The sequence below is a fragment of the Lepisma saccharinum genome, chromosome 6 (genome assembly GCF_977018435.1).
Source record: "Lepisma saccharinum chromosome 6, izLepSacc3.1, whole genome shotgun sequence".
NCBI lineage: Eukaryota > Metazoa > Arthropoda > Insecta > Zygentoma > Lepismatidae > Lepisma > Lepisma saccharinum.
Genome location: NC_139234.1, coordinates 70,002,875 through 70,015,922, shown reverse-complemented (window position 1 = coordinate 70,015,922; position 13,048 = coordinate 70,002,875). Strand labels below are relative to the sequence as shown.

Here is a 13,048-nt window from a genome sequence, read left to right as displayed (position 1 = left end):
AAAGAAAAGAAACAATTTTAGGATGCTTATCTTATTTTTAGAACTTCAGGTTTCGTTGGTGGATGAAACATTGGTTCAACAAGCTCTACCATTGGTAAATGACAATAATATAATAGTTCATTATAAGTTTACAATAATTGGTTGGTTGGTTGATTTGGTGTTTTAAGTCCAATAAGGCTAATCGGGACTGGGCATGCAGTTTAAAGTGGGATCCAAGTTTACAATAATTATATTTTAGTTTATACATATATACACTGGGAAACCTGATGGTAAGAGACCATGACTAGGAAGGCCAAGACAAAGATGGAGCGATAACGTTCAGATGGACCTAAGGGAAATCGGAAAGGATGGGAAAGATTGGATTGAACTTGCCCAGGATAGGGACAGATGAAAGGCTTGTGTTGCTGCAGCCATAAACCTTCGTGTTTAAGAAGACTATCACAGCGCGCTACAACGCCCGGGACCACGGGTTCATATCCCGGCTTGGGAATGGACGTTCCTTTCGAGTGTCCCTTCATCAATTTATTCATTTCATCACTCATCCTCATAAGCGGCAGAAAAGCGTAGGAAAATAAACCAAACCAAAGCAACGTATAGGCGTTAATGCGGTTCTTACATCGACAGTTTCCTTGTCGGTTGCGGAAACAATGTCCGGAAGGAAATCCACGAACGCAGAGAAGCTATTTTCACCCAAAAGGACCGCCCGAAGTTCCCTCGAAGAGGAGCAACTTGCATGGCCCGTAGCGGGCGCCGTCTTTGGGGGTGTCCTCTGACGTCAGACGGGAGAAAACGGACACGAGGTGCTTTGAATAATTCAGTGCGCTGTTTGCAACATCTTCGGTTGGTTGGCTCGCAGAGGAAATGCGAACCGGCCATTAGTTGATGAAAGGAGCAATTAACTCACTCGGATGCTAATTTGAAGTGTTTACAAGTAATTAAAGGACAACAAGCAACGAATTAAGCCTCCTCCTTTCTCACTGATCGGTGGTGGTTGAATCGTCATGAATTGTTTGGACTTGTAACCACCATATTTGATTTTTTACATACAAAGTTTCAGAGACTCGTTCCGTCTTCGTCTTCAATTTAGTGTATTCGGGATCAAATTACCGACGTTGCACTACTGTCGCTGCCATTATGGGCGCTGGATCTGATATAGTTGAAGTACTGATTCGAACGCCACTTTACTTCAAAGAAAGTTCCGGAAGATCAGTTTCCCTCTGACAACCATACATCAAGTTCACTTGGAGCCCTCCCCTGAAACCTTTCCCACCAATACCGTCCGTCTTAGGAACTGACATTACTTGTCAAGTCCACATGGAGTAAATGAGAGATTTCATAACGTGAGGTTGCGGTTATCTTTGCTAGGTTTGTTTTTTGTGTTGTGCTATATATGTGTATATATATATATAAACACACACATACACACACAAAATGTGGAGATCTTGGGAGTTACAGTTCGCAGTTCCTGTTGGATGTCTAAACACCGCCGGTAAAAGTGACAACAGCGCGCCTCTCTCTCTCTCTCTCTCTCTCTCTCTCTCTCTCTCTATATATATATATATATATATATATATATATATATATATATATATAGAGAGAGAGAGAGAGAGAGAGAGAGAGAGAGAGAGAAAGTTGCTGGCTCGAAACCACATACGCTTCCAGTCGGCTTCCTCTCGAGTTATGTCAAAGCATAGCTCACTTTGATCGGAAGCATCGTAGCGGTCTATGGTCAAAGATACCGAACTAGCGTTCGAATCAGAACTTCAACTTTAAACGGCTTCGTTCAGAGTAGATGAAACTTCGATTTTCGGAATGTTCTCTCGTGTGTTGCGAATCGAATGTGAACTCAGGGATGTGAAATGAAGTTGGAAGCACAATTCGTGAACAGTTTTTCTTACGACTGTGAACACAAACATAGAAAATGTAGTCCCAATAAGTACATATGCATTTGCATTGTAAGACTGTCTTGTTCGTACCTCGTGTTTCGAGATGACATACGTACTAAACACATTTACGTGAACATAGAAAGCTCTACCAGGCGGAACACGAAACAAGTTTAGTGGTGAGAAATATTTATTGCTAGTGATGACTGATACTGTATTCTAAGCATATAAACTAACGTTAGAAATAATTATCGATTTGCAAGGCTGTATGTATTCCTTGGAGTTTTATGTGTTGCAGTGCTTGAAACATTGCGATCCAAATCGATCATCTCAGTGGATTGAAATCCGGATATGCTTATTGCGAGGTTCGATTGATTTGTTTCATTTTACGTCGCTTTTCTTCCATTTTTGGCTAATCGCGAAGATGGGTGATGATATGATGAAAATGAAGAAGGAACACTCACGAAGAACACTCATGTCCAGGCCGGGATTCGAACATAGCTAACCATTCTGACACGGAGGTCCCATGCATAATATTAGTAGAGGATATAGATAGATAAATTGATAATTTGGTTTATTTTACTTCGCATTTCTGCCACTTTGGCTAACCGCGAAGATGAAGATGAATGTGATAATATGAAATTGATGAAAGGACAATCACAAACACAAATGGAGAAACACACAACACAGAGGATTATATTGGCCGTGAGTGCAGTCGCCAGAGCCTTGTTAGTCTGCAACAGTGCAGTCCAGTATGTATGACGTGGAAGTGAACTTGACATTTTGGTGTACCTGCTTACACGCCTAGGAGAGGTAAGATATACCAATGTCTGAAAGGGTGGCCGTAAAGTGTGTTTGTATATATATATATATATATCTAGTCTCATAGAATGGATATCCTTGCACTGTTTGCTACCAGCACGCCCATGCTGCTACGCTCGTTGCCTGACTTTACTGAACTGTTGGTCCAACGAACTTACGACAGCGACCGTACATATTAGATCAGAGTCCGTGTATGTTACCTGACGTCACAGGGGGCCTCCAAAGAAGGAGCTAAACAGGCGAGGGTAATGAATTGGTCGCCATCACGCTCCTGAGCCGGGAGTCTGATGAATGCAAACAAAAAACGAGATAACGCAGTATCTTTCCGCCTGAATCGCCTGCCAAGAGCGATAAGAAGCGCAACGTCCATCAAGAGCGCATTTTGTTTTCTCAGCCAACGAGGAGACCGTCCTCAATCATTGCTGTCCCTGGCTCAAGACTTGTCCAGGGTGGCTGTTCGGAAGTATCTTCAGGTTTTCCAGGAATCTTTTTTCAAATTTCAAGGAGTACATGACTTTCACTCCATAATCGGACAGCACGATTATGTGTCATTGAAAAAACAGATTTTTAATTCTGATTAGTATCCATGGATAATATCGTGGTCGTGCCATAAACGTAGCTCTAACCTTTGCAGCTTTGTGAATAAAATCCAGCATGAATTGACGACCCGAGCCGAGCGTGTTGAGTGGTTGAGTCACGATGTCGCCTTAACTTAGGAAGGCAACGAGATGGGACAAAGGGCAAGTCTCGGTGTATTTCTTACGGAATTCTTCTAGTTTTCCTCACGTCGCTTTTCTACCTCTTGGGTTAATCGCAACAATGACAATGAATGATGAATCGAAGAGAAGACGGGACAAGCTTTTATCAGCGTTCGAAACTAGGGCCTATGGCTACGTATCAAATTACTTGTCTGAGTTTTGTTTATACACCGACAGGCTCGGACTGGGCCTACAGTTTAAAGTTGGATCCTAACCTCCACCGGGTATCGAACCCGGGACTTATTTATTACAAGGCGCCATCGGGAGGCCCGTAGCGACCATAAAGTCGGCCAAGGAGGAGGGGCGAATTCATTGAAAGGGACGCAATATTCTCGCCCGAGCAAACAAAGAAATCCAAAAAGCACCTCTTTTGTCAATCACGACGATGAGGATGAATGATGAATAAAATCATATAAACCACTTCCACAGGCAGGGATCAACATGGGAAACAAATAAGCACGGAAAAAAGAAATGAGTAGAGAAATGGTAGCACAAAAGGAAAGGGTAAACTTTTCGAACGAAAAAAAAATCTTGAACCAACTAACTTCAAGGTTGAGCACTGTATCTTCAAGACACATCAATTCGTGCTTCTTTACAAGCCTTATAGTAAAATAGACGAATGCCCCTTTGAATTCGTGTATGTTACGAGACAACATACGAAATATTGTCGAAATAATCATACAGTCAGATCGATACACAGGCTCAAACGTGGCATTTACAAATTTCCCACTGGGAGGAATGTCTCGAATTTGCAATTCGTATTTCAATTATTCAAATAATGACACCGTCCATGACCACAACATAATTTCCTCTGGGAATGTTTTTGTTCGTATTCTTCTTAATGCACATCACTCTTCTGCATTATAAGACTAATCGCAACGATGAGGATGGGTGATGATCAGGTAAAATTGATGGAAGGAACACTCTATTCCATGTTTAGGTTGTTCACTAGAGCCAGGATTTCTAGGCGGTAAAATCTGACTAAACAGGCAGGCAAAAATGACACTAAAATTTTTGAAAAGAAAAAGGCACGATGGAGGAAAAGACACGAAAATGTATTATAAGCTTGTAAAATGCAATTCAGGGTGTACTCCGTTGAGAGAAAAGTTGGCATATGTTTGTGTGTGTGCATGTGTGTGTGTGTGTGCATGTGTGTGTGTGTGTGTATTTGCAAATACGGGCTTTGAAAGCCATGAATCCAACTAAGATAAAGCTACACATTTTGAAATGTGATCTTAAAACATTTAATTTATTAATTAATGCAATAGTGGATTAAAAGTAATTAATTATTGCACTGGAGTGACCTCCTAAAAAAGGCTCAACTGGTAACAGCATTAATAACTATGCAATACATTCTAATACTCTACCATATAGCTGCAATTTTAAAATTCCGCTAATAAGTGCAAAAAAATTATAATGGCATGTTTGTTACTCTAATTGATACACATGATGCAGAAAACACACAAAATCTAAAAATCACATACTGTATTCGTTATTATTTTTTTTTTAAAAAAAAAATATGGAACTTTCCATAAGCGAACTCGATATTTAAAGAATAATAATTTAGAACTCGATTTGAAAATTCAGGTGCCCTGCATTTTTCTACCCTGTTCATAATATATACATATTTAAGTTTTCTAAAACAGCGGAGCTGCGAATCACTTCCGTCGTAAGGTAGTCCCGGAACTTCAGCAAGAACGGGTGATTCCTTCAGAACAATCTCAATCCTGGAGAATTCCCTGCGTAGCAAGCGGGAAGGTAGGAGCAAACCGAGAGAAAGGCTAGCCATCGTCATCACTAGAAGGCGACGCAGTCACGAAGAATATATTTCTTTCCGGTGGAGAAGACAGCTCATCTGGGGAGGATTTATGGCGAAGAGAGCGGCTTATGAGGTGGGAACGGTTTCGCAAATCCGCCTCATTTCGCTGTTAATTCGCGCTCGGGTCCCAGGCGCTGGCCAGGGCTCCACAAAGTTCATCGCGCGCCTCTCCGATCCATCTGGGGACAATTACTTCCGCTGCTTTCCTTCCTTCCCTCCGCAATAACCCACACTGGACGACTTTCTGTTGCACTCCATACAATGTGCGAGAAAGTATGCACGTGACATGTCTCTCCGTTGAAAAACTGTTACCAGTGTTACAACTTAGCAGTGGAAATACAGTTATAAATAATAACAATAATAATCCGTGGCTCGACAACCGACTGCCAGTTTTCCCTCCAACAATCCTACCTAGAGGTGTAAGATATTCATGGGGTAATGTGGAGTCAGCACGTCGAACCCTCAGCCGTTATAGGAGATTTCCCAGACCGGATTACGCTACTCACTCGTAGCTCCCCAATTTCCTCATGATGCCAGCGGTCCTATACACAGGCCTAAAAGCCAGAGACTGAACCCATGGGTCCCGCAGTCGGAGTCCAAAGCAGCGCCTTAGACCGTACGGTCAAAGGAGGACGCAGTTACAAATAAGGCCCAGATCGTTATGCACTTAAAATACCTAAAACATGCAAATAAAAATGCACTTTAGAAAAAAAAAACTTACCTTTCTTCAATATTTTTTTCCAGATACTGCAAACCCTACATGTAAACAGATATTTGTTCTTTTTATAGCCAGAAGAAACTCACTCTACTTCACAAGATACGATTGGACAATATTTTAGGACAACAGTATGCGACCGGTCAAGTTCCAGATCATCTACAGACTGTCCATTGCATCGCTCTCAAATAGAGTAGTTGCTGAGTGTTCCCTCGAGAACGGTTTGGATGATGGAATGATCATTACTGACTTCCAACAGCTTTAGCAACTGGCCTATATTAAGTACTTGAATATTACTTGCTAGTGTTTCCAATAATAACAGTGATTGTTTTCTTGATCAGGCACGCGTAGCTGGTATCTGCATGCAGGTTCATGGGTCGAAATTCTCCCGTGCGACGAAAGATTGATGAACAAGTCGATCCACGGTCTCGGGAACTTCAGCGTAGCATTTCGATGGCGTGGTGAGCACCAAAAAATTTACATCGTTGAACTAAGTTGCAGAAGTTCATGGGCTATCAGTAGCGAACAGCAAAGTACTATTCGTATCTAAGGCTTGAAGTTGAAGTTGCGTCGAATTTTGATGGCTAGGCTGTCAAATCGAATCGAATCGAAATAGAGAGAACTTCACTTTTGTTCCGAGCATTAACGGCTACTGCATATCCACGAAAAAGTATGTACCATGAAAGAGATTCGTTCCTCCGTGCAGTGGCACTTGGATAGCTACATTTTTCCAGCAGACCACGCTACCACAAGCTTTGCTTCGTTTCCGGAACGCGACAGAGGTGTCGTGTGTCGTAACTGTTTGTGGATTCGGTTATTTTACGTCGATTTTCTTTTACTTATGGCTAATCGCAACGATGAGGAAGTGAGGTGGTAAGATGAAATCGCCGAAAGGGCAATAACAAACACACATGGGCAGGACCGAACACAAAACTCACAGAGGATTATACTGGCTGTAGGTCGAGACACAAGAGCCTCGTTAATCTGCAACAATGCAGCCCAGGGTGTAAAGGTGGAGGAAGGAGAGGTTGACCCACAAGTCCTTTCTGAAAAGGCCACTCCTTACACCCTGCGTGTGTCTTCAGAAAGAGAAAACACGCGTGAAGAAACTGACAGTGGTTCTGATGATCAATTGGTCGTTTTACTCGGAAAAGGAGATCGAGGTGAAAAAAGAGAAGAAACCGCGGATGCACGAGATCAACACTAAAATGGTTGAATCAGGGGAGCATAATCTGTTTCCTGACCGTTTGAGGGACGTGAGGAAGTTCACAAAATACTTTCGTATGTTCCCCGTGACCCTGCTTTAATGGGCCATCTTGCATATTTCTAGAAAGAGTTTCTACCGCGCCCGTCGCTTCGCCTCCGTCCCAGTGGGCGCATGGCTTTACGAAACCAATCGTACTCTAGCGCTGGACCGACGCGTGGCCCAATAACCAAATGAAACCGTAAAGTAGGCTTCCAAGAGAATATTTCGTGGCGTCTTTTTCTTGAGGTCTGCCCAACCGAGTGCGACTGCAATGCGGAACAGTCGGCAGCCACCTGAAATGTTGGCCCCGCCCGCCTCTCGTCTCCCATTGTTTCGAATGATTTATCCCTCTTTCCCGACTTTCATAAAACACCCATTTCACTCTCCGAAGCCATTAATCTCCCTTAATAATCGCTACAGGAAATCGAATGGGCCTGTTGCATGCCTTAATTGCAAGGAGTTCTCTTCGGCGCAACAAATGAAAAGGTGAATTGCGGGCGCAGGAAATATCAATGGCCGAAGCGGGGTCGTTATTTCCTCGCGTAAAAGTTCCCTTAACCTCATTACCATTGCTTCCCAATGAAGCGGGGAATAAAATACGGGTTTCTGAACCGGGAACACAACGCGATATGGTGGGAGGTTGGTTTTATCCCGGAAGGCACGGGCGGTTTACCACTTCGGATTAGAGCGAGGCTCCGATATACTTGTTCTCACGCGAATGTGGTACTTAAAATGGGAAAGGTAAGGTGTCTATCAGGTTTTAAGAATAATTCTCTTATCGGCCTGGGAAATTAAGCATAAAATGGAGGTTGCCCGGGAGGAATTTCAAGAAGCATTGAACTTTGCACACATGTGGTACTACAATGTATACGAGATGATTTTATTTGGTTTATTTTATTTCGCATTTCTGCCATCTTTGGCTAATCGCGAAAATGAGGATGAGTGTTGATGTGATGAAGGGACTCTTACAAAGAACACCCATGCCTAGGATGGGATTCGAACCAGAGACCCTGGCCTCGTAGCGCGCCGTACTAATCTCTCCGTCACGGACGTCCGCAACGAAACATATGAATACCATATGAAAAGTCACTGACATATCCGAAAATAAATTGATTGATTGAGTAGTGTTTTAAGTCCACTTTATGCACAGTAAGGCTAATTGGACTGGACCTACAGTTTAAAGTGGGATCTGAATCACTATGTGCCTTCACCGGGTATCGAGCCCGAAAAGAAATGTCGCTTCTATTCATGCTATATAGTATTTAGACAATTGGTATTTTTAAAAATGGCGGCCACATTTCTGTTTTTCAATACTTTCGACACCTGACTTGAACCTTGGATCAATTCTGGTTTGATTTGTTGTTTTAAGTTCACTTTATGCACAGAAAGGCTAATCGGGACTGGACTTACAGTTTAACGTGGGATCCGAATCACTGTGTAATGTGCCTCCACCAAGTATCGACCCCGGGACCCCTTGTTTACAAGGCGACGACGTTACCACTACGCCATCGGGGAGGCCCGGATCAATTCTGGTATTTGTGTTATTAGACACCTTATTAAAAGTCGCACCGAAGTTCCTCGGATCGAGTCCCGCCTTGGGCACGGATGTTTTTGTGGGTGCCCCTTCATCAATTCCTTCTAATTCATTTTCGTCATGGGACGCTAAATAACAAAACTACAAAAATCAAATATGAAAAGTCTCCAGGTTGGGAGTTGCTGTGCGTTGTTCTGCGTTTTGTCCTTATATGTGTTGAGCGCCCCTTTACAGCCTCAGTGTTTAGTCCTCAGACACACATGTAGATGCAAATAGCACAAATGTTGACACACCCAACATTTTCGATTCAATCAATCAATCAAGTTTCAAGAGTTAAAACCTTTGCACAAATCTATGTTGTTCGGGGGAAAAGCTCTTAAGTTAAAAAATATGCAATTTTACACCAGGCAGTTATGTTCGTTTATTTTTTAAACAGCAAAGATTATAGTCATGATTAGATCTAGGATTTGTATGTAATTACATATTCTATTCCTTTCTAGATACACATTGAAAACGAAAATGTCAACGAATTACGTAAATGACAACATTTTGCATAAGTTTTATGTTACATATTTTTCCATATTTGCCAGGATATTACATATTTTACATATTTGCTAATTTACTTTACATAAAACAACATATTTCGGCAACGTTTTCCTATCTTGATCCTTTTTCCTATATTTTCGATCTCTGAAACACGATGAAGAAAATTTGTATCTACACTAGTCGAAAGAAGAAGAAGAAAAATGTAACTGTTATTTATCGAAAGACGCTGGAGTTTCTCCCCCCCCCCCCCATTCTGGTTACATATTTTTGTTTCGCTTTTAGGTTTAGGCAAAGCACCTAGAAACTTGGCATCGGTGGACAAGAAAGCTACTTTCCTGTACGTAGCGAGTTACACAATATGTTCCCTTGTACAAAAAAATACAAAAGTAGCTATGTATTTTCATTCGATTGTTCTTTCTGTAGACGCTTCTTTTACAATTTGTTTCGAAAGTTACGAAGAGCTCTCGTACATATTTACATCTTCTACAATAATTTTCGATGAGAAAAGTAATTAATAGTTGACAAAATTGGTTTCTTAAATATGTGCACGTTGCTGTGCTTTTATGAGTTTATAAATTTGATGCACATTTTTAATTTGAACAATTTATGTCTTTACAATTACGTTGAATATGTTCAAATAAAATGAATATCTAGCAGAATTCTTGAAATTGCTTGGATACTCGATTATTATTAATATTACATATTCTATGATACTACATATTTAGCTACATATCTGTTTGATAATACATATTTAGCTACATATCCGTTTGATAATACATATTTAGGTACATATTCTATCAATTATTGTTACATATTTATGTACATATTTTGTACTTTGATATTCCATAAAAATACATTTTGGAGCGTCACTGTTTAGAATCTTTACACGTGCCCAATGTAAAATTATACTTATAATATTTTCTTAACATGATTCAGTATGATTTAACAACAGAAAATCCCAGTTTTTTTTAACTTGTGTGCCTTTTACCGAACACCTTAGAAATGCAGTATTGCAGGAAGCCTCTGCATCTCCATGTTGGAAAATGGCGACCACTTTCATTTGTCACCAGCTTGCATGCCACAGCACCAACGATCGTCACTTTAATTTCCGGTTACCGCAATTAAACAGCTGAGGTCCTGAAATTAAAATTCTTCACCAAAACTACAATTATCCTCCTCCATTACGGAGATTTTTTGTTCGAAATCTACTTTGGGCAATCAGCGCGCCCTGAAGTGTTTTGGGTTAATCAGGAAAACCAGGGCAGGAAACAAGCTCTCCGCGGGAGGCCCGGGAACTCTCCAGAATTAGGAGCCTAACAAAGTTAAACTCGAGGCCCCGTCCCCGAGTTTCATTAGGGCCCACGTGACCTCTTACCTGCTTCCACTGCGCATCCATAAATTATCGCCGGCGCTTCATATTGTGTTCTCCCTCGCGAGGGATTTGCTACACACACGTCGACTGTAAAATGCGATGAAATTACTCCCAAACAAACACCGTATAACAAACATATTATATGCATGCATACATACAGGCGTAGATAAAACTAAAAATAATTTAGGTGCTTCCTTTTTTTTTTTGCAAATAAGGCGTAAGAAAAACTATGAATCAAACTAATACAAAATTACACAGTTGATATGACACCTTAAGACACTTAATTTATTAATGCAAGATTGGATTAAAAGTAATTTATTTTTAAGAGACACTTATGGGAATACCCATCAATCAGATTCCAGCCATCTTTACGATATTGCATTATGTGTGTCTATTTGTTTTTCAACAAAATACAGAAAACACACAAACAGCAGAAACATACACTGTACTCCGCAAGAGGTCCCAGGTTCGAATTCCGGCCTGGATATGGGTGAGTGTCCTTTCATCATATCATTTATTTTCATCTTCGCGATTAGTCAAAAGTAACAAAAAGCGAGGCAAAGTAAACCAAATCAAAACAATATACTGTACTCGTTACTTTTAAAATAAGTAATGAAAATTTATATAAGCAAACTCGAAACATTCATAATATTTTTAGAATTAAATTTGAAAATTCAGGCGTCAGGCACTACATATATATATATATTGAAGCAAATTAAAAGTAAAGTTTGAATTTTGCATAATTTCCAGGAACACGGGGCATTTTTTGCAGACCCCGTGAAAGACCATACAGGTGTGTTGCACCTAGGTCACATTGTGGATTCAAGCAGCCATGATTGACGTTAGTTCTTGTAAACATACGGAATTCAAGCGAGCGGGCGGCAGATACTAAGACACATTCGTGATTTAAAACAAACGTGCAGTTGGTGCAGATGTAACAAACGCAAGGTGGTGGATATTTCCTTGAAGACGACATATAAAATTTGCCGCAAACATGGCGGCTCTGCGCATCCTGACGTCACATGAAACCTACGTTGGGAAAGTATCGACTGGTATCGGTAAATGAATTGCAACCGATATTTCCCGATATAGATACCACTGGTATCGACCAACACCGATAGCCGTACTTTTTATTTATGACACTGTTTCTCGAAACGATGAAAATTTTCTTAAACAAGTTGCCTAGGCAGCTAAAATACCAATCTTAGTTCGTATCTTGTTTTCATTTCTGATCCACTTTGTTCGGAGACATCACTTCAGCGATACCCAAGGACAACGAACACACCGTTTTCAATTAGGCGACCGCAAGAACCGGGCCTCGAGGTAAGTGAATAAAAGGAAAATTCGAGAGGAAACCGGAAACGTCCAACAACAAGCCCCGCGTCTTCCTGAGGGATTCCGGGAATCATAAAACAAGATCCGGCATGATCGATTCCACGGCGAAGGTCCTCTTTCGATTCGACGTGGATGGCCACGGGGCCCGGGGGACGAATGAATTCCTCGTTTTACGTCCGAGGCCTCGACGCGCTCTCTTCGCCCCGACACACTAAACTTTGGCCGCGTGCATATTTGGTTTCGATCACGCTCGTCTTCTTATTTAATTCACGCGGCGGGGACTTTTCCAGGCAGACTCGCCTCCAGAGGTTCCAGACAACAGGTTCTTCCTCGAAATAAACGCTTTTTTCTGCTCCGTGCGTGAGGGCAGTCGGAACAACGCACGCGAGATCAACGATCTTGTAAATAAGCGATGCACCGACAGATGGCGTTCATGGTCCTAATCAGTCGAACACTGAATGAAGTCGGAGGAACGAACAACTGAACATCCAAGCGTAAATAGTAATAATAATAGGAAGTGGGAGAGAACGGTAGGAACGACAGAAATTTGAGTGAACAAAGCATGCACCACATTCGTGTTTGGAACATACAAATAGTGTATCCAGTACAGAGAAACATGGAATAGATGATTAACCGAACACCGTTCTACTGTATACTAACTAATGTTCCTCGGTGGGGGCAGCCGTGGTCAAAGTGGAGCGAAGGGAAGTAATGACATCCCCCAGTTAAGATAATTCTCATAAAACATACCCACTAGGATAAATAGCACTGAATTTTCTCCATGTTGATACAAACATCTCTCCACCTCTCCCCAAGCTGGTTTTCCCAGATATCTCAGGGGGCAAGTGTCCCTTTGGAACCCCTCTGCGGGCGCCCTTGACTACAGGCTAGAAAGTTTATCCTGGTGGGCCTCCCCTGCGGCATATTAGTAACGTCGTCGCTGTGCAATCAAGGGGTCCTGGGTTCGATACCCTTATGCGGCACACAGATTTAGATTCCAGGTCCAGCCCCTATTAGC

The 13,048-nt window shown here is 41.7% G+C and overlaps 1 protein-coding gene across 1 annotated transcript in view; it reads right to left on the bottom strand.

Moving 5' to 3' along the window:
* LOC145989100 (uncharacterized) overlaps positions 1 to 13,048 on the bottom strand; it is a 91,005-nt gene that overhangs the window by 21,921 nt on the left and 56,036 nt on the right. The gene's annotated exons all lie outside the window — the stretch shown is intronic.